The following is a 17,677-nucleotide window of genomic DNA, read 5'->3' on the forward strand; positions in this document are numbered from 1 at the left end:
CAGATACACATAAGATTAAAAACTACTAGGGAGGGACTAAAGCACATAATAGATAGGCTGCTTCTGCGTTCCATTGCCACACCACAGTTTCTGTGTGTGACAAGCTGCCTTCCAGGCTGGTTGGACAACAGATCCCCATCACTGCAGATCTTGCCTTTAATTCTCCAACACAAAGACAGACACTGAATCATGAATATCATCAGGGGCTCCTGCAATTGGACTTTTCTGCAACATTTATTTGGAGGTATCTCTATTAATATCTATGTGTACCCAGGTATAAGTAAATAATTCCACCATGACTCCTACCAGGCCCTTTGCTGATAATACTTGTTTCCACATTGAATGTATGTACTGTGTTTAATCCTTTACTATATGAAACTTGTATTATTTCCATACCGGTTTGCACCTATATACTAATGGTTAATGTCATATGCTGGTTGCAGTAATTCTTCTGCTCTCAATTACTTACATAATTACATTACTGGTTAATTTCCAAGAAGGGAACGCCCTCTGTTCACAGAGGTCCTGTCCTGGGTGGAGGCACTGCCAACTTTATTATCAAACCCACTCTGCCACTGAAGAAGGTTCTAGTTCTCTTATTAGCTACAGGTTTAGCGCAATATCCTATTTGGTAAGGGCCATTTCTCATGACCCCTCCAAAAAAAGGGCTGCAATGTCATTTTTGCTTTTTTAAAGTTAATTTTTACTCTGTAAATAGGAGCCAAAGTAGAAGCATATTTATCACTGTATATGCAGCCCAACTGTACTGAAGTAATAATCAAAGAAGGTTCATTTGGGTTTCAAGCCATAGTGTTGTAATGTTCACATGTCTGCCACCTCATGTGACCCCAGAACTTCATTTTTATTATTGATTTGAATTATTGAATTTTATTTTTATATTATATCGTTGAAAAAGAAAACTCTTTCTGCATTTATAATACATCTGGGTTGTGCTGGCATTCCTATTGATCTGTTTTCAGGCAGTATATATTAAAGCCAGAGACTGCCAACCAACTAGCATTTGTGAAATAGTCTTCAACACCACCATCTATAGCTTATCCGTATAGGTTTTTGTTAATAAAGCACATGTCAAAATGCTAAATGTTATTAATGTATAAAAAGTTTTTCTGTAATGAATCAAATGTTAGTGATATCTTGTGTCGTCATTTTACCTGTGCAGAATCAGGGCCAGATCTAGCCTATCTGATCTGGGGGTGCAGTAAAAAAAATGTCAGGGGGCATAATGTCAGCAGTGTGACAGGGATGCTTGGAACCAGTATTCCCTGTTCACTTGGTACACTTGTGCACCACAGAGTCATAACCCGGAAATAATGTCTGACAGGTAGTGCAGAGGTGGTGCAGGAGTGAACTGGGAATGCTGTCATTAGTTTAGGGTGAACCTGTGCCTTCTTATATCAGGTGTCTCTAACAGAGTCTTTCCTCATATCAGGAAGTCTTCTCAGAGTTTCTCCTTACATCAAGGCTCCTATAAGAGTCCCTCCCTACATCAGGTGTCCTTACCAGAGTGCCCCTTACATAAAATGTCCACATCAGATTGCCCCCTTTACATCAACTGTCCCCATCAGAGATTCCCCTTACATCAGTTGCCTCATCAGAGTGCCCCCTTACATCAATTGCCCCCTTCAGAGTGCCCCCTTTACATCAACTGTCCCCATCAGAGTGCCCCCTTACATCAACTGTCCCTATCAGGTTTCATGGATTTGTGGAAGCCCTCTCAGAGGTCTGGAGGGGCACAACTAAAATATAGGCCACCCCAGCACCCCCCTAGATCTGGGCCTGTGCAGAATGCATTACTGATGGTTAGTACAATAAGCCCATTGTTCCTTCCTCTTTCCAAATGTTGGTACTAGGTGAAAGAGCAAAGCTCAGCAATAATTTTTTCAGAACACCTTTCACTCATCATGCTTAAAAATCTGTGATGTGGGTATTTATTGTATGTGCGTAGATGTGTGTGTTAAATGTCTAAAATGGTTACTAAGTAAAGCAAGTTTGTTTAACTAGCTGACATGTCGTTTGGGATCAACATAATAGATTTACTACTAAGCTTTTAGAATGTCATACTTCTTTAAGTGTTTAGTGAATCATAAATAGTTCTTTACCTCTATCTTTTATGTTTCTTATGGTGTGTGCCTCTGGGACATGTAAAGACTAGTTTTACTGTTCCTAAAATAAAACTCTGAACTCAATAATGATGGGAAATTCTGTATCTCATTCAATGAACAATTATCTGCATATTGTAGAGGCAACTCATTGCCCTAAACTCAACCTACATTGAAATAAATATTCTGCACAAATAAGAAGCTCTAGTTATCTATATTAGTACTTAACCTCCCTAGCGGTCTGATTATGTCCATATTTCTGTGCTCAAAGCGGTACATTTTTTTGCATGGAAATATGTATTTTTTTATTGTAGGCCTGTAATTTTTAGGAATAACTCACTGAAATCTGTCCGAACAAGAGTCTATTAAACATCCCGGGTATGTTAAAATTTGAAACACAAAATCATAAATTATAATTTAATAAATAATCATAAAAAATAATAATATAATAATAAATTTAATTCAATAATATAATCAAACAAAAAACACTGAAATTTGAAATATAGCTCCAAGTTCGCACATCACTGAGCAAAGTCGCAAAATCGTTTTCAGTGTCTGATGATGAATTTCCCCACGAATCATTATCACTTAATTCTGCGAGTAGTTCTAATTTACTATCGCTGTTCTCTAGCTGGTCTAAAACCGATTTTGACCTAAAGGGACGCTTTTTGGACGCCATGGACGTTTCTCAGTTTCCAGGCAGAAAGAACAGTAAAACTATAGGCAGGGCACAGGACAAAGCACTAGGGAGAAAATGTATGTGAAATGGTTTGATACAGTAACGTTTTACTATGTGATTTTAGTGAATGTCCCTTTTTGTCATTTTCAAATTTCCCGCCGTTCTGTCCCCGTACGTCCCAGGGGATGGAACCCAGAAGACAGATGCCGGCATCCGCCGGAGGACATTACAGGGGACACTGCAGGAGGGACATCGTGGGAGCGCAGGACAAGGTAAGAGAAGAACATATCCCGGAGCAGCGCCGCATGCTAAGCCCGAATGTAGCTAGGGGTTACCGCTTGTGGCACTGAAACTTTACTCTGAGCTACACTTGGCAATACTGCCAGGGAGGCTATGTAAACACAGATGCATACTGTACATCCTTAGCATGCAATATAAAAAAATGCACTCCATTGCACTCTTTTGTTAAAGGCCGAGTTTGTACTTACCTTTCCTAGATAAGAATGGCACCATGCAGATGAACTATTTTTTTCAGAAATTTCTTTCTGGGTGCAGATGGAACTCAATAATTAGTTGCATCTGCAGAATGCTCATCTGGACAAAGCCTAAGGACCCGTTTGTGCTTTGCCAATCAGGTACATAGATAAATGTTATTTTAATACTTTGCAATTCTTCTCCTGTGTAGCACTACCCCCGCAGGAGCCACTGATTGCACTGGGTCCTCAGTTCTTACCTTACAGTTTCAAATATCAAACAATGTAGTAGGAGTGCCTCCTTAGGTTTTGGTAAGATTGCATAAACTGTAGCTTTCCCCACTGGAAATGAGCAACATAAGGTGACAGTGAATTTGTTATCGATAGAATAATGGCTAAATCGCCTAGAGTCACTTATGGTGGGGAGGTTAGGGCCTAGGCTATAATGCAATAACTGCAAGGTAACTGTAAACTCTTGACTAGGCAGGATACCAGGTACTCTAATACAGTCCTCAAAGTCAGGCTTTGGCTGGCCACATTGGAGATTTTGAAGAAGTTTGAGTACTAGATGGAATAATTTCTGCAACAAGGAAACAGTTGTAGAACACTGATTTCATAGGGGTACTGAATGGTGAAGTGTTCAACAAGGGTTACAGATGCATAATATTAGATATATCTAAAATGTTCAGAGACACAGTTCTGAGTAGCAGGACTGTTGCAGAAAGTTTGTGGAAGACAGGGGGCAGGAAAGTTTATGGATGATAAGGGGTGTCTTTATGATAGTGCAGTATGACTTTCCAATGAAATCAATACAGGGCCGGTCAATATGCCACAAAGGGTTAATGTCCATGCACTGACTCCAGGATATTTGTAGTAGAAGGTCTCCTTTGGTGATGAACTGGGGGCCCCCTTTAGGGTGGAAATGATTCCAGGCGACCTTCTTCAGTGACCATACAATGGTAGCTCTGCAATACAGCTGCACCCTTAGCTAGGCTTGTCGGTGTTATGGCAGGAATCAGCAGGTCTGGATCTTGGCCTGCTCTGGTACTAGGTCTCAGGATGATCTCCAGCTCCAGTGAACAGCAGCACGGACACAGACTAGACTTGGTAGATTGCAGAAGCTTCCTCAGTTCTCCAGAACTGGCAAACACTGCCTCTCATGTAATCCACAGCCTTTCCTTCCTCTCCTGTCCCTTCTCTTCTCCACACACCAGTGCCTCTCTCCCAGACTGCCTTGTGGTTTTCCGGGCTTTCTAAATTATATGACCCCTCCAGACTTAAGGCATGCTGGCTTTCGTATTTCAATGGGTCTGGTTAGTAACAGAGTTCCTTCTGGCTGGGACCACAACTCCCAGACTGCAATGCTCTTGCCTGAAGATGAATCAGAGTCCACAAAGCTCCATCTTGTGGCAGTAAAAGGGAACTTCTAGCAGGAAAGATTAACTATAACAATGCATTACCCAATTCCTGACCGCCCTGTATCAGAAATACCTCTACAGGGAGGCACGGGTGCGCAAAATCACACACACACACACATATATATATATATATATATATATATATATATATATATATATATACGTGATTTCACATTTTACGGGTAGGGGGAGGTGCATGCGAGCCCTACCCGAGCCGCCGTTCGCGGCTGCAGATGTCCCGGCCGGTGATTACTTGCCGGTGCACGGTGAGTACAGAGGATCTCTAACAGGGAGAACTGTTTTGTTTACTAACAGTTTTCCCTGTCAGCTCGGGCACACTGCTTTGGATGGCTGTGCACAGCACAGCCATCCAAAGATGTGTGCTTACAGTGATGCACACAGACAATGCCCCATAGTAAAACACACCCAGCACAGTTATCCCTTTGATCTCCTCTCATGTTAACCCTTTCCTGCCCAGTGCCATTAGTACAGTGTCAGTGCTTTTTTTTAGCACTGATCACTGTAATGGTGTCACTGGGGATGTCAGTGACACCAAGCCAGTCCCCCCCCCCCAGAGTAAGAATGTCTGCAGCAGTCCTGCAGTCCCGCTATAAGTCACTGATTGTCGCCATTACTAGTAAAAAAAAAAACCAGTATACTTATCGCTATTTTTAAATGCTATAACTTTCACGTAAACCAATTAATTTACACGTATTGGGATTTTTTTTTAGCAAAGACATGTAGCAGAATACATTTTGGCTTAAATTTATGACAAAATTGGATTTAATTTTTTTATTGAACATGTTTAATAGCAAAATGTAAAAATTATTGTCTTTATCTCAAAATTGTCGGGGAATTTTTTATAGCGCAAAAAATAAAAACCGTACAGGCAATCAAATACCACCAAAAAAAAGCTCAATTCGATGGAAAAAAAGGACATAAATGTCATTTGGGTGCAGCGTTGCATGACTGAGCATTTGTTAGTTAAAGTAATGGTCAGGTCAGGAAGGGGGGGTAAATCCTCAGGAGGGCAAGTGGTTAATAAACTTGCGCATTGACCACAGCCCCAGGGGTTTATTTCCTGTGGGGCAAACAAGGTGTTTGCCTTGGGTGGAACTTTTCGGGGGGGTGGCTTCCAGAAGAAGGGACTGACACTGAGTGAGCGCATTGGGGCGATTCATAATGAAGTTTCTCCTGTTGCGGAGATCAGGGGTGTTGCTGTGCTGAACATGGGATCCTAGCCTCATGCTTTGTGGATGGAGGTATTAGGAATCACCTTTGGAGGGATCGGAGAATCTTGGAGCACCGAGACCTGCATCTGTCAGATTAGGAGTCTCAGTGCATTGGGTTTAACTGCTGTCAACTGCTGTCACTGGAAATTTGTGGCTACAATTACCTGTTTATTAACAGGTACAGAATTGCTCAGATGGGTTTTATCTATTTCTGTATGCTGTATACTATCTTTCTCTTTTTGTTTATTTGTGGGGAGGGCACCCAATTTTTTTGTTGCCTAGGGCAGCACAAAAACAATATACACCATTGTACAGCCCCTTCACATTTTTAAGAAGCCTAGTTTAGCATAGTGTCCTTAGGGGGGTAGAATGTCTTTCTCCACCTGTGCTGAATTGTTACTGAAAAACTAAAGATTGTTGATATTCATGGATTTTTTTACTTTGACTTCTCAGATGCCTAATCACGGTAGATTGTTTAACCTGGATATAAGATACAATTTTATCTTAACCCCACTACAGGCATTTCAGTTCAAGTCTCTCTAAATTCCACTTAGAAGATGTCAACTCTTTTTAAACCTTACAGGGACATGGTCCCTGTACCAGCTTGGGAGCATTTTAATGGTTTTTATTAAAACCTATTTACCTAAAAGTACCTAAAAGAGAAAGTCCATTTACATAGATCATAGATCTCAAGGCTCACAATGCCTTTGGTTTTTTCTTTGGATGAAGTTCATCTGATCAGGTGACTTCTCTGGAGTAAAGAGAATTTCTTGAGTTGATAGACTATTCAAGATGCAATAACTTCATGTCCATATCTTTCCTCAACAGTGCCCAATCTAGTCATTCGGATTGGTAAACTTCATCTCCAGGTTGTGGAGTTACCTTTTTGGCTGACCACAGCTACCAGGGTATTTACAAAGGTTCTGGCCTTTGTCCTGGCAGACTTCAACACCACGGACATTACATCAAATGCTTTTCTGATTATTCTGATGGGGCCTTTCTCTTTTCCTGAATACAGACATGTGCCATAGTCTCAAACCAAGCTGTCTTTACCATGATGGCTTCAGTCATTTTTCTAAAGCACTACACTACAATACTTTTATGGAATTTACAGCAGTGTGTGTTTTGTGTTTTGTTAGTGGGTGTAACCCAGACAAGGATCTGATGGAATCCTGTTGCAGCTCAAGGGTTTACAGGTACATAGACAAAACCAGGGATCCTGTAATGGATCCCCTAACTGAAGTGGGTTACTCTATCCTATAAGTCACCTTTCCTCATAATCCACAAAAAGAGAATGGTTTGATGACCATGTCCTTAGATTGGTTCTAATAGCAGAATTTTTTTGCCCCACTGCATTCTCTGCATTAAGGTAAAAAACCGTCTGCATGCAGCTTCCCTCAGTCCCCTCTTATACTTACCTGAGCCCAACCTGGATCCAGCGATGTGCATGAGAGCAGAAGCTCTCTCGGCTCTCTCCCTTCTCATTGGCTCAGAGACATCCTTTTGCTCCTGTTGCTGTCAATCATAGTCATGGAGGAGAAAGCAAGGTTAGGGTCAAGCTGTGCTCTGTGTGTCATTGATCAGTGTGGATTTGGGAGCGAGCCTGCACAAATGCCCCCATAGCAAGCCACATACTATGGGGGCATTCAGGGGGCTGTTACTCAATTAGGAAGCTTCCTCCTTTACTTGTTGCCACGATGCAGTAAGTTTCACTAATAAGATAAAATCTGCAAAAGGGACACAGAACAATTAAAACTGAACTTCCCTTACTCTACTGAAAAAAAAAAATTATTTCAGTCTGTGCTGTTGTTGAGATTTAAATTCTTCTCCCTAAACCATTGGCCAAGATAGCTCTAAAATAGCTAAACCAAATAGAGGTTCTAATCTATCCTCATCCTATCTGGAAATAAAAGAAACTTATCTGGGCATACAGGGGCGGACTGACAACTCATGGGGCCCCCGGGTCCTTGCCCAAACTCAAAAAAGCCTATGAAAAAGGTACCAGGGGCATCTCCTGGGGCCCCCTACTGACCCCGGGCCTTCAGGCAGTGCCCGAGTTTCCAAATGGTCAGTCCGCCCCGGTGGGCATATATTTTAATGAACAGAAGAAAAATAACTGATCCCAGCAGTCCTCCCTGTGGTACGCCACTATTAACTTTCATTATTTCTATGTAATTAAATTGTCTGCAATTGTAGGATTGTCATAGTTAACCTACAGCCCCCATTCCATTTAATACTAAGCACTAATACTAGTTCTTAGGACTGATTTAAATTATGATTTAGACTGTTTACTTCTGTCTGCTGCCTGCCCTGACCCTCTGCCTGTTTTTGGATCACATTTGCCTGTTTTTGGATCACATTTGTTTGGTTTGTCTTACCTGTCACCCTTCATTGACAAAGATGGCCCCCCAACAATATTGTTATGTCTTCTCTCATTTTTTACTTTCAGTTACTTTCTATACAATAAAAGTCAAGATTAATGGTCTGTCGTTAACAATGGTATGACATCTGCTGTATGTCAGTCTTATGAAACTATTCCAGTTGAAGAAAAGTGTAACAAAATCAGATATACTGTAGATGTTTATCAATTACTGTTCATGAATCTTTAGGCCCATGTGGATAAAATCCATCTGGGCAAGCTGTCTAGTCTGTTTCAATTTTATTTGTGCATAAACACACCTAATAAGGATCATCGTAATCCTTATATACATATAAAATAAGCACTAGAAACAACTGTATTATTACAAATACCAATATTCATAATAATTAAATGCAAATATATTTAACCACCTCCCGCTCGCCCGCCATATAGTAATATGACGGGCGCAAGGTGGTTCTCACTGCGCATGCGCGGCTCAGGGAGCGCGCAGCGCGGCGATCGGCGGTGCGCTGTGTCCCTTGGACACAGCGGATCCCGGATCACGGAAAGAGCCGAAGATGTCGGCTTGGTCATGTGATCAGCTGTGTCCAATCACAGCTGATCACATGTAAACAGGGAAATGCCAGTTATCTTCATTTCTCTCCTCTCGAGCTGGCACGCTGACAGCTTGAGAGGAGAGCCAGTAATCGGCTTTCCGCGGAGGGGACATCTACGCAGATCATCAGGGCACTGATGATCAGTGTAGCCCCAGCAGTGCCACCTGTCAGTGTCCATCAGTGTCTTATGTCAGTGCCTCATGCCAGTGCCCCATCAGTGCCACATATCAGTGGACACCAGTGCACATCAATGCCACATATCAGTGCCCATCTGAGCTGCCTTTCAGTGTCACCCATCAGTGCCAGTGAGTGCCGCCTATCAGTGCCAGTCAGTGCCGCCTAACAGTGCCAGTCAGTGCCGCCTAACAGTGTCAGTCAGTGCCGCCTAACCGTGCTGCCTATCAGTGCCGCCTATCAGTGCCAGTCAGTGCCGCCTAACAGTGCCAGTCAGTGCCACCTATCAGTGCCGGTCAGTGCTGCCTATCAGTGCCAGTCAGTGCTGTCTAACAGTGCCAGTCAGTGCCGCCTAACAGTGCCAGTCGGTGTTGCCTAACAGTGCTGCCTATCAGTGCCATGTATCAGTGCTGCCTTTCAGTGCCCATCAGTGATGCCTGTCAATGCCCATCAGTGCCACCTACCAGTGCCTCCTCATCAGTGCCCATCAGTGCCACCTATCAGTGTCCATCAGTGCAGCCTATCAGTGCCCATCAGTGCAGCCTCATTAGCGCACATCAGTGAAGGAGAAAAAGCACTTATTTACAAAATTTTATAACAAAAACTAAGAAACATTTTTTTTTCAAAATTTTCAGTGGTTTTTGGTTTGTTTAAGAAAAAATAAAAAACCCAGAGGTGATTAAATACCACCAAAATAAAGCTCTGTCACAAAAAAATGATAAAAATTTCATATGGGTACAGTGTTGCATGACCGCGCAATTGTCATTCAAAGTGCGACAGCGCTGAAAGCTGGAAATTGGCCTGGGCAGGAAGGGGGTATAAGTGCCTGGTAGGCTAGTGGTTAAACATGTAAAAAATATTTCTTGTATTATAAATATTTTATTTTTAATAAAACAGTGATCCAAATAAAAGCATCATATGCCTGCAGAGCTCTGTAAGAGCTAATTGGAGGGAAGCCCCCCCCCTTCACACAGCAACAGACCTGAGGCTGTCAGTCACAGGCGGGGTGCTGGAGCTCCCTCCCCTGTCACTTTTTTATCTCTTGAAGTGGATGCTGTCAGTAGTATTGCAAAAGGCTGGGGAGACAAGCACCCACTATAAAGGGATAATTTTTGCTCATATTTCATGTTAGAGGTTTACAACCACTATAATTAGGTAAGCAAATTAGTTATGCAGTCATTTTTAGGTTACCCTATGTAATTATATAACTGTGCTGGCACTGCTGAATTTGGCTTGAACACCTAGGCATCAATGACAACTGATCACAAAAAGATAAATATAATTAGCAATCTGCTCATTTTATTATATTCCATAAATTTTAGTACTTCAGTGTCCATTATCTCAGTCTTTTGGGATTTTAATGCTTCCCTTTCAGCCATATTATATCTAAAAACTTTCTAATCAGCTGTATATTTTCTTTTATCCATGTACCATTTGGTTTCAGTGCCTTTATCTGTTGTAAGCTTCCTTTTTTTGATATAGTTTTTTTTTCCCAAGTCCTTGCCAAACCCTACTGAAGTCCAATTACCATATTGGGTCATAGTTGCCCAACTGTTCCTGAATCTGTACACTAGATACGGTGTGTATTTTTTTTTTAGTAAGTGTCAAATGACAACATACTAACTTACTGTAATCTAAAAGTGGAAGTATCAGTACTATAATAAACTGTTACATGTTAAGATCTCTCATTTTTCTTTTGTTAATGTATTGTTTAAATTAATATGGAATTTATCACTGTTTCTGTAAGATGGCTAACAAAGAACAGGCAATATTTGTGTCTTTATAATTAGGAGAGTGTCTAGTGCTAAAACAAAATGTTTTACTAAAATCAATCTACAGTAGGATTTTCTAGTTATATTTTTTTACAGCATTTGCTAAAGTTATTTGTGGAGGAAAAGCTAAGCATAATATAATGTGCAAAATGCCCATTATAAAAGAAATGTAAACCGTAGAGCTAACTTTTAACTTTACTGCTGCTATATGTGATTGCATGTTGCAAGAAAAGAATGTAGTATGGGTCACTACACAGGTCTTTATTTACATCACTGTGTAGAAAATGATTGCGCAATTAATATGTTCAAACAAAGTGAACTTCCGCAGGTTTGTTAATCGTTAATTTATTTTAAAATCTCAGCTCTAAATGATTGCTTTATTACACTAGTGTTGATAAAGATACAGTATATACAAATTTTGTATTTGCCTATAAAAGAATTATCTCCACTGAAATCTGAAAGCCATCAAAATATAGAAGACGGCTAACAAGACAGAAATGGTTATTTATGAATGTTGAAATGTTGGTTTATTTAACCACTTCCGCTCCACCCTATAGCAGAAATACTGCTACAGGGCAACACGGGTGTGCAAAATCACGTATATATACATGGTTTTGCAGTTCCAGGTAGGGGGAGCGCATGCCCTACCCGTGACACCATTTGCAGTCTTAGCTGTCAATCACTGGGTCCCGGACGGTGATTCCGCGCCGACACACGGCGATCTCTGAGGATTTCCGACAAGGGAGAATCCTGTATGTAAATAATCAGATCTCTCCCCTGTCAGCTCCTGCACACTGCTTTGTATGGCTCTGCATAGCCATACAAAGTGTGCTTACAGTGAAACACAGCACACAGTTTACCCTTTGATCTCCCCAAATGTTAACCCTTTGCCCTGTGTCATTAATACAGTGTCAGAGCTTTTTATTAGCAATGATCACTGTACTGGTGTCACTGGGGATGTCAGTGACACCAAGTCGGTTCCCCCCCAGTGTCAGAATACCTGCCACAGTATAAGTCACTGATCACCGCCATTACTAGTAAATAAAAAATATAAAAAGTATATATACACCGCAATTTGTAGACGCTCTAATTTTCACATAAATCAATTAATTTACACATATTGGGATTTTTTTTAATAGCAAAACATCTCTATATTTTTGTTTATAGCGCGAAAAATAAAAAACCGCACAGGCAATCAAATATCACCAAAAGAAAGCTCTATTTGTTGGAAATAAAGGACGTAAATTAAATTTTGGGGCAGCATTGCATGACCGCGCAATTATCAGCTAAAGTAATGCAGCGCCTTATTGCAAAAAAAATGGCCTGGTCAGGAAGGGGGGTAAATCCTTTGGAGGGCAAGTGGTTAACTAGGCAAGGGCAATGTGTAAAGCACAGTATTCACAGCAGCTATGTTTGTATTAGGGGTCTTTTTGACAGCTCTATGAGTGAAATAAGGTCAAATCCTAATAAAAGGTAATGTACTTTGCAGGTTGTATTTGTTCTTTGCACTGGTGAGCTGACAGCAATGTGCTGTCAGAGAGACTGTAAAAATTGCCCATCATTTTCTATTGTAGGTGTTGATACATTTTTGACACATCTGGGGAGAGAAGCACAGCAGAAGATGCAAACAGCGTTACAGACCACAGCTGACGGCTTACTGAAAGTCTGCATTTGAGGGCTTAAGGATTTCACTGTTGATGAGCAGGCTAAGGCAAATGGGCTAGCCCAGGGCATATTCTTTAAATGTATTGTGAGGGATTAGCCCAGTAGCGGGTGCTTGACCCCCTGGATGAGTCAGAGCATGATGACAGAGGTACGGCACGACAGCAGGATCTTGATGAAGAAAGTTGTGCTTTATTTACAAGTCTGGTGAACACAAGGTGCATATATTCAAATACAGCAAAACAAATACAAACAGAAAATAAAGCCTTGCCACACTGGGCATCTAACTGCAAACACAGGTTCCTATCTACCTGTCTGGATACAGCCTATCGCTGCTCAGACACCATGGGGTTTATTTGCTAAAGCTGGAGAGTCCAAAATCAGACTCCCTTCTGCATAGAAACCAATCAGCTTCTAACCTCAGCTTGTTCAATGAAGCTTTGGCAATAAAACCTGGAAGCTGATTGGTTTCTATGCAGAAGTGAGTCTGATTTTGCACTCTCCAGCTTTAGTAAATAAACCCCAGGGTGTCCACACAGAGCGTCTCCCAGTACAAAATCACCGCAGTATTGTTTGGTTGCTCCCTAGTCTCTCCTGCACAGCAAACTGGTTCCAGGTTGGAGCATTCTCTCTAAGCAGCCTGGGAGTTATGGAGCCCAGAGCCCTTAACTTACTACAGCTGAGCTCATGAAATCATCAGTGAGCCAAACAGACTCACTACACAGCATAAAAGGAGAAACAGTCGGTGTAGAGCAGGAACCTGGGACAAATTATTATTATTATTATTATACAGTATTTATAAAGCGCCAATAGTTCTCTCAGCGCTGAACATTACAATGGGGGACAGAACAATAACAATACAATACAATGCAAAACATGAGGGGATCGAGGGCCCTGCTCTTTCGAGCTTACAATCTAGGAGGGAGGGGATGTTGGCACAGGAGGAGAAAGCTGTGGGAGATGGAGTGGTAGGAAGAGTGGAGGAGGTCGGCAAGTTAGCAGGGGGTGGGGTAGGCTTCCCTGAAGAGGTGGGTTTTCAGGGTGCGCCTAAAGGAGAGTAGGTGATAATCTGATGGGTTGGGGTAGGGAGTTCCAGAGGATGGGTGGCACCCTGGAGAAGTCCTGGAGGCGGGCATGGGAGGAGGAGACCAGGGAACTAGAGAGAAGGAGGTCTTGTGTGGAGCGGAGTGTGCGTGCTGGGTGGTACTTGCATATTAGGTCAGTGATGTAGTTCAGGGCAGTATGGTGGACAGCTTTGTACGTCAGTGTTAGGATTTTGAATTTGATCCGTTGCACAATCGGAAGCCAGTGGAGGGATTGGCAGAGGGGGGTGGCGTAAACGGAGTGGTTGGAAAGGTGAATGAGTCTGGCAGCTGTATTCAGGATTGACTGAAGCGGGGATAGCCAGCGGCGAGGCAGGCCAGTGAGGAGGGAGTTGCAGTAATCGAGTCGTGATATGATGAGGGAGTGGATGAGCTGTTTAGTGGTTTCTGGGGTTAGGAACGTGCGTATTTTGGCGATTTTGCGGAGGTGGAGTCTGCATGAGTTTGTTAAAGATTGGACTTGGGGCTGGAAGGATAGGTTGGAGTCCAGAATGACACCAAGTACTCTGGCCTGCGGGGCAGGTTTGATGGTGGCGTTGTTGGAAATGATGGAGAAGTCAATGGGGGGGGGTGTGCGGGCTAGGGGGAAGACAAGAAACTCGGTTTTGGAGAGGTTCAGTTTAAGGAAGTGGAGCAACATCCAGTCCGATATGTTGCTCAGTAGGTGTGTGATTCGGTCGGAGACTGAGGGGGTGAGGTGGGGGGTTGCGAGATAGATTTGTCGTCAGCATATAGGTGGTAGTTGAAGCCGTGAGAGTGTATGAGTTGGCCAAGGGAGGAGGTGTAGATGGAGAAGAGAAGGGGCCCAAGGACGGAGCCTTGAGGGACCCCAACAGAGAGGGGGAGTGAGGGGGAGGTGGAAGCATTATAGGTAACGCTGAAAGAGCATTGTGACAGGTAGGATGAGAGCCAGGAGAGAGCAGAATCTCTGAGGCCGAGGGAGTGTATTTTTTTGAGGAGGAGGGGGTGGTTGACTGTGTCGAAGGCCGCGGAGAGGTCAAGGAGTAGGAGCACTGAATAGTGGCCATTAGCTTTGGTGGTTAGCAGGTTGTTGGAGAGTTTGAGTAAGGCAGTTTCGGTGGAGTGTAGGGGATCGAGGAGGTTGTTGTCGTTGAGGTGAGAGCTTAGGCGGGTGTAGACTATGCGCTCGAGGAGTTTGGATGTGAATGGGAGCAGGGAGATGGGTCTGAGGTTGTTCGGGTCATTGGGGTCCAGGGAGGGCTTTTTAAGTATGGGGGTGATGTGTGCATGCTTCAGAGTGGAGGGGAAAGTGCCGGAGGAGAGGGAGAGATTAAAGATGTGGGTGAGGGAGCATAGGATGGAGGGGGAAGGAGGTTGTAGGAGTTGTGAGGGGATAGGGTCGAGGGGGCAGGTGGTGAGGCGGGCATCAGAGAGGACCTTGGAGACTTACTTGATGGTAGTAAGGTTAAAGGTGCGGAGTGTTGAGGGGGCTTCAGTATGAGGAATGTGGGGTGGGGTGGAAGTGGAGGTCAGAGCAGTGGTGGGGCCGTGGGAGAGGGGTGATGAGGGGGTAGCTGAGTGAGGGGGAACGGGGTTGGAGGGAGTTTGAGCAGTGACGAAGTCCCTGCGGGATATGTCGAGGGAGAGGGGGGATGACGGGGTAGCTGTGTGAGAGGGGATGGGTTGAGAGGGAGTGTGAGCTGTGGCGATGTCCTTGCAAATTGTGTCAATCTTGTTTTTGAAGTGATTGGCAATCTCAAGGGTGGTGAGTGAGGTGCTGGGTGGAGGTGGCGGTGGAGAGAGTAGAGAGTTGAAGGTGGAGAAGAGTTGGCGAGGATTGGAGGAGAGGGCCTTGATGAGGGTCAGGAAGTAGGCTTGTTTGGATACCTCCTATCCTGTACACATCCGTTAGTTCTTTCTGCCTTCCTGTAACATACCCCCCACAGGTTGCTAGGCATGCATGTACTCGGGACAGGGCATCTGCATTCCCCATTCTAGCACCGGGGCAGTGCTGTATGATGAAACTAAATTCTTGAAGGGCCAGGATCCACCTATTCACTCTCCTATTGGTCTCTTTGTTCTGTGCCATCCACTTTAAGGGAGCATGATCTGTTACTAGTTCAAATTGTCTACCCAAGAGATAGTAGCGGAGAGAGCTAAATGACGGGGTGTTCTTCCCCTTTGAAAACACAGCTCCTAACCCAACATCTGATGCGTCAGTCTGGACCACAACATCTCTTGAAAAATCAGGGGAGTACAACACTGGCTGTCTACATAAGGCCCATTTTAAGCTGTAAACCCAGCTTTCCAGATAGAATCTACTACTGCCTGGACTTTCGGTAAATGTGAGTCCCAATATTCACTATGGATGACCACATCTTCTAAGTATGTCACAGCATAGGCTCGATGGGGCCGGAAGGTCTTATCCATCACCCATTGAAATGTGTCAGGAGCATTCTGCAACCCAAACTGCATCCTCCGATACGGGAAAGAACCCTCTGGAGTTACAAATGCCGTCTTTTCCTTGGCTGATTCCGAAAGAGGAATCTGCCAATACCCTTTGGTCAGGTCCAGTGTTGTCATATACCGGCCTGTTTCTAGGCGATCAATCAGTTCGTCTATACGGGGCATGGGATAGGTGTCAAACTTAGTGACTTTATTCAGTTGGCGAAAGTCATTACAAAACCTCCAACTTCAATCTGGTTTGGGCACTAACAATAGGACTGGATCAACCGCTATTTGACTCCTCTATAACCCCCAGTTCAAGCATATTTTTTTATTTCTTGGTGAATTGCCTCTCGCAGAGCTTCTGGAATACGGTAGGGTTTCAACTTGACCCTTTCCCCTGGAGGGGTAATAATGTCATGCTCAATCCCAGGCACCCACCCAGGGAATGCTGAGAATTTTTCTTTATTGTGGAGCACAAATTCTCTAGCTTCCTGTTGCTGCGTTTTTGATAGTGTCTCTGCTACCCCGACCTCTGGGACTTCCAAGGTAGGTTGAGCAGGAATAGGGGATTCCCTATCCTTCCAGGGTTTTAGCAAATTCACATGGTACACCTGCTCAGGTTTTTGCCTTCCTGGTTGGATAATTTTATACTTCACATCCCCCATTTTTTTTCTACACACTTCATATGGGCCCAGCCATTTGGCCAGGAATTTACTTTCAACCATGGGAACCAACACCCTATCACCAGGTGAAATAGAATGGATCAAAGCTCCACGGTTGTAAATTCTTTGTTGAGCCATATGTTCCTTCACAATAGGCATTGTTTTAATGTTTTGTTAAATCTCTCTACCAACCCATCTGTCTGAGGATGATACACTGAAGTATGGAGTTGGGTTACCTTCAGAAGTTTGCAAAGTTCTTTAGTTTCCCTAGACGTAAACGGGGTGCTGATCAGTTAGTACTTTGGGAAGGCCTACGTGGCTAAAAATCTGAAATAGCTCTTTGGCAATTGTTTTGGCAGAGGTGTTTCGGAGAGGAATTGCCTCTGGGTAACGGGTGGCATACTCCATTATCACCAAGATGTTTTGGTGCCCTCTAGGGGACTTTAGCAAGGGGCCAACCAAATCCATGGTGATTCTCTCAAAAGGGGCCTGAATGATGGGCAGGGGAACCAAAGGACTGCGGAAATGTGGCATTGGGGCAGAAATCTGACACACTGGACAGGAAGAACAGCACATTTCTACTTCCATAGTGATCCCAGGCCAATAGAACCTCTGTACGATTCTCTATCGGGTTTCTTCAGCTCCTAAATGTCCCACTAGAATGTGCCCATGGGCCAGTTCTAAGACAAATGTGCGGTAAGATTTAGTCACCACCAGCTGTTCTATGGTTTCCTCTGCCCTCTGTGACACCCAGTATAATAGGTCCCTTTCTATGATGAAGTATGGGAGGGCAATCCTTTCATCGGGATTCACTAATTTGACATCTATTTTTACAACATTCTCTCGGACCCTTAGTAATGTAGGGTCCTTCAATTGTTCACTGGCAAAACTTTCTCTGTGTACTTCATCAAACACTAGAGGTTGCTGTTCCACTTCTGAGGTTGTAGGCTCCTCCCTAGGCCATGTTTCCCCTGCTAATACTGACAAGGGAAACTCA

This window comes from Staurois parvus, unplaced genomic scaffold (assembly GCF_062004578.1).
Source record: "Staurois parvus isolate SC_StPar_1 unplaced genomic scaffold, SC_StPar_1.0 ptg000474l, whole genome shotgun sequence".
In the NCBI taxonomy this organism is placed as follows: Eukaryota; Metazoa; Chordata; class Amphibia; order Anura; family Ranidae; genus Staurois; species Staurois parvus.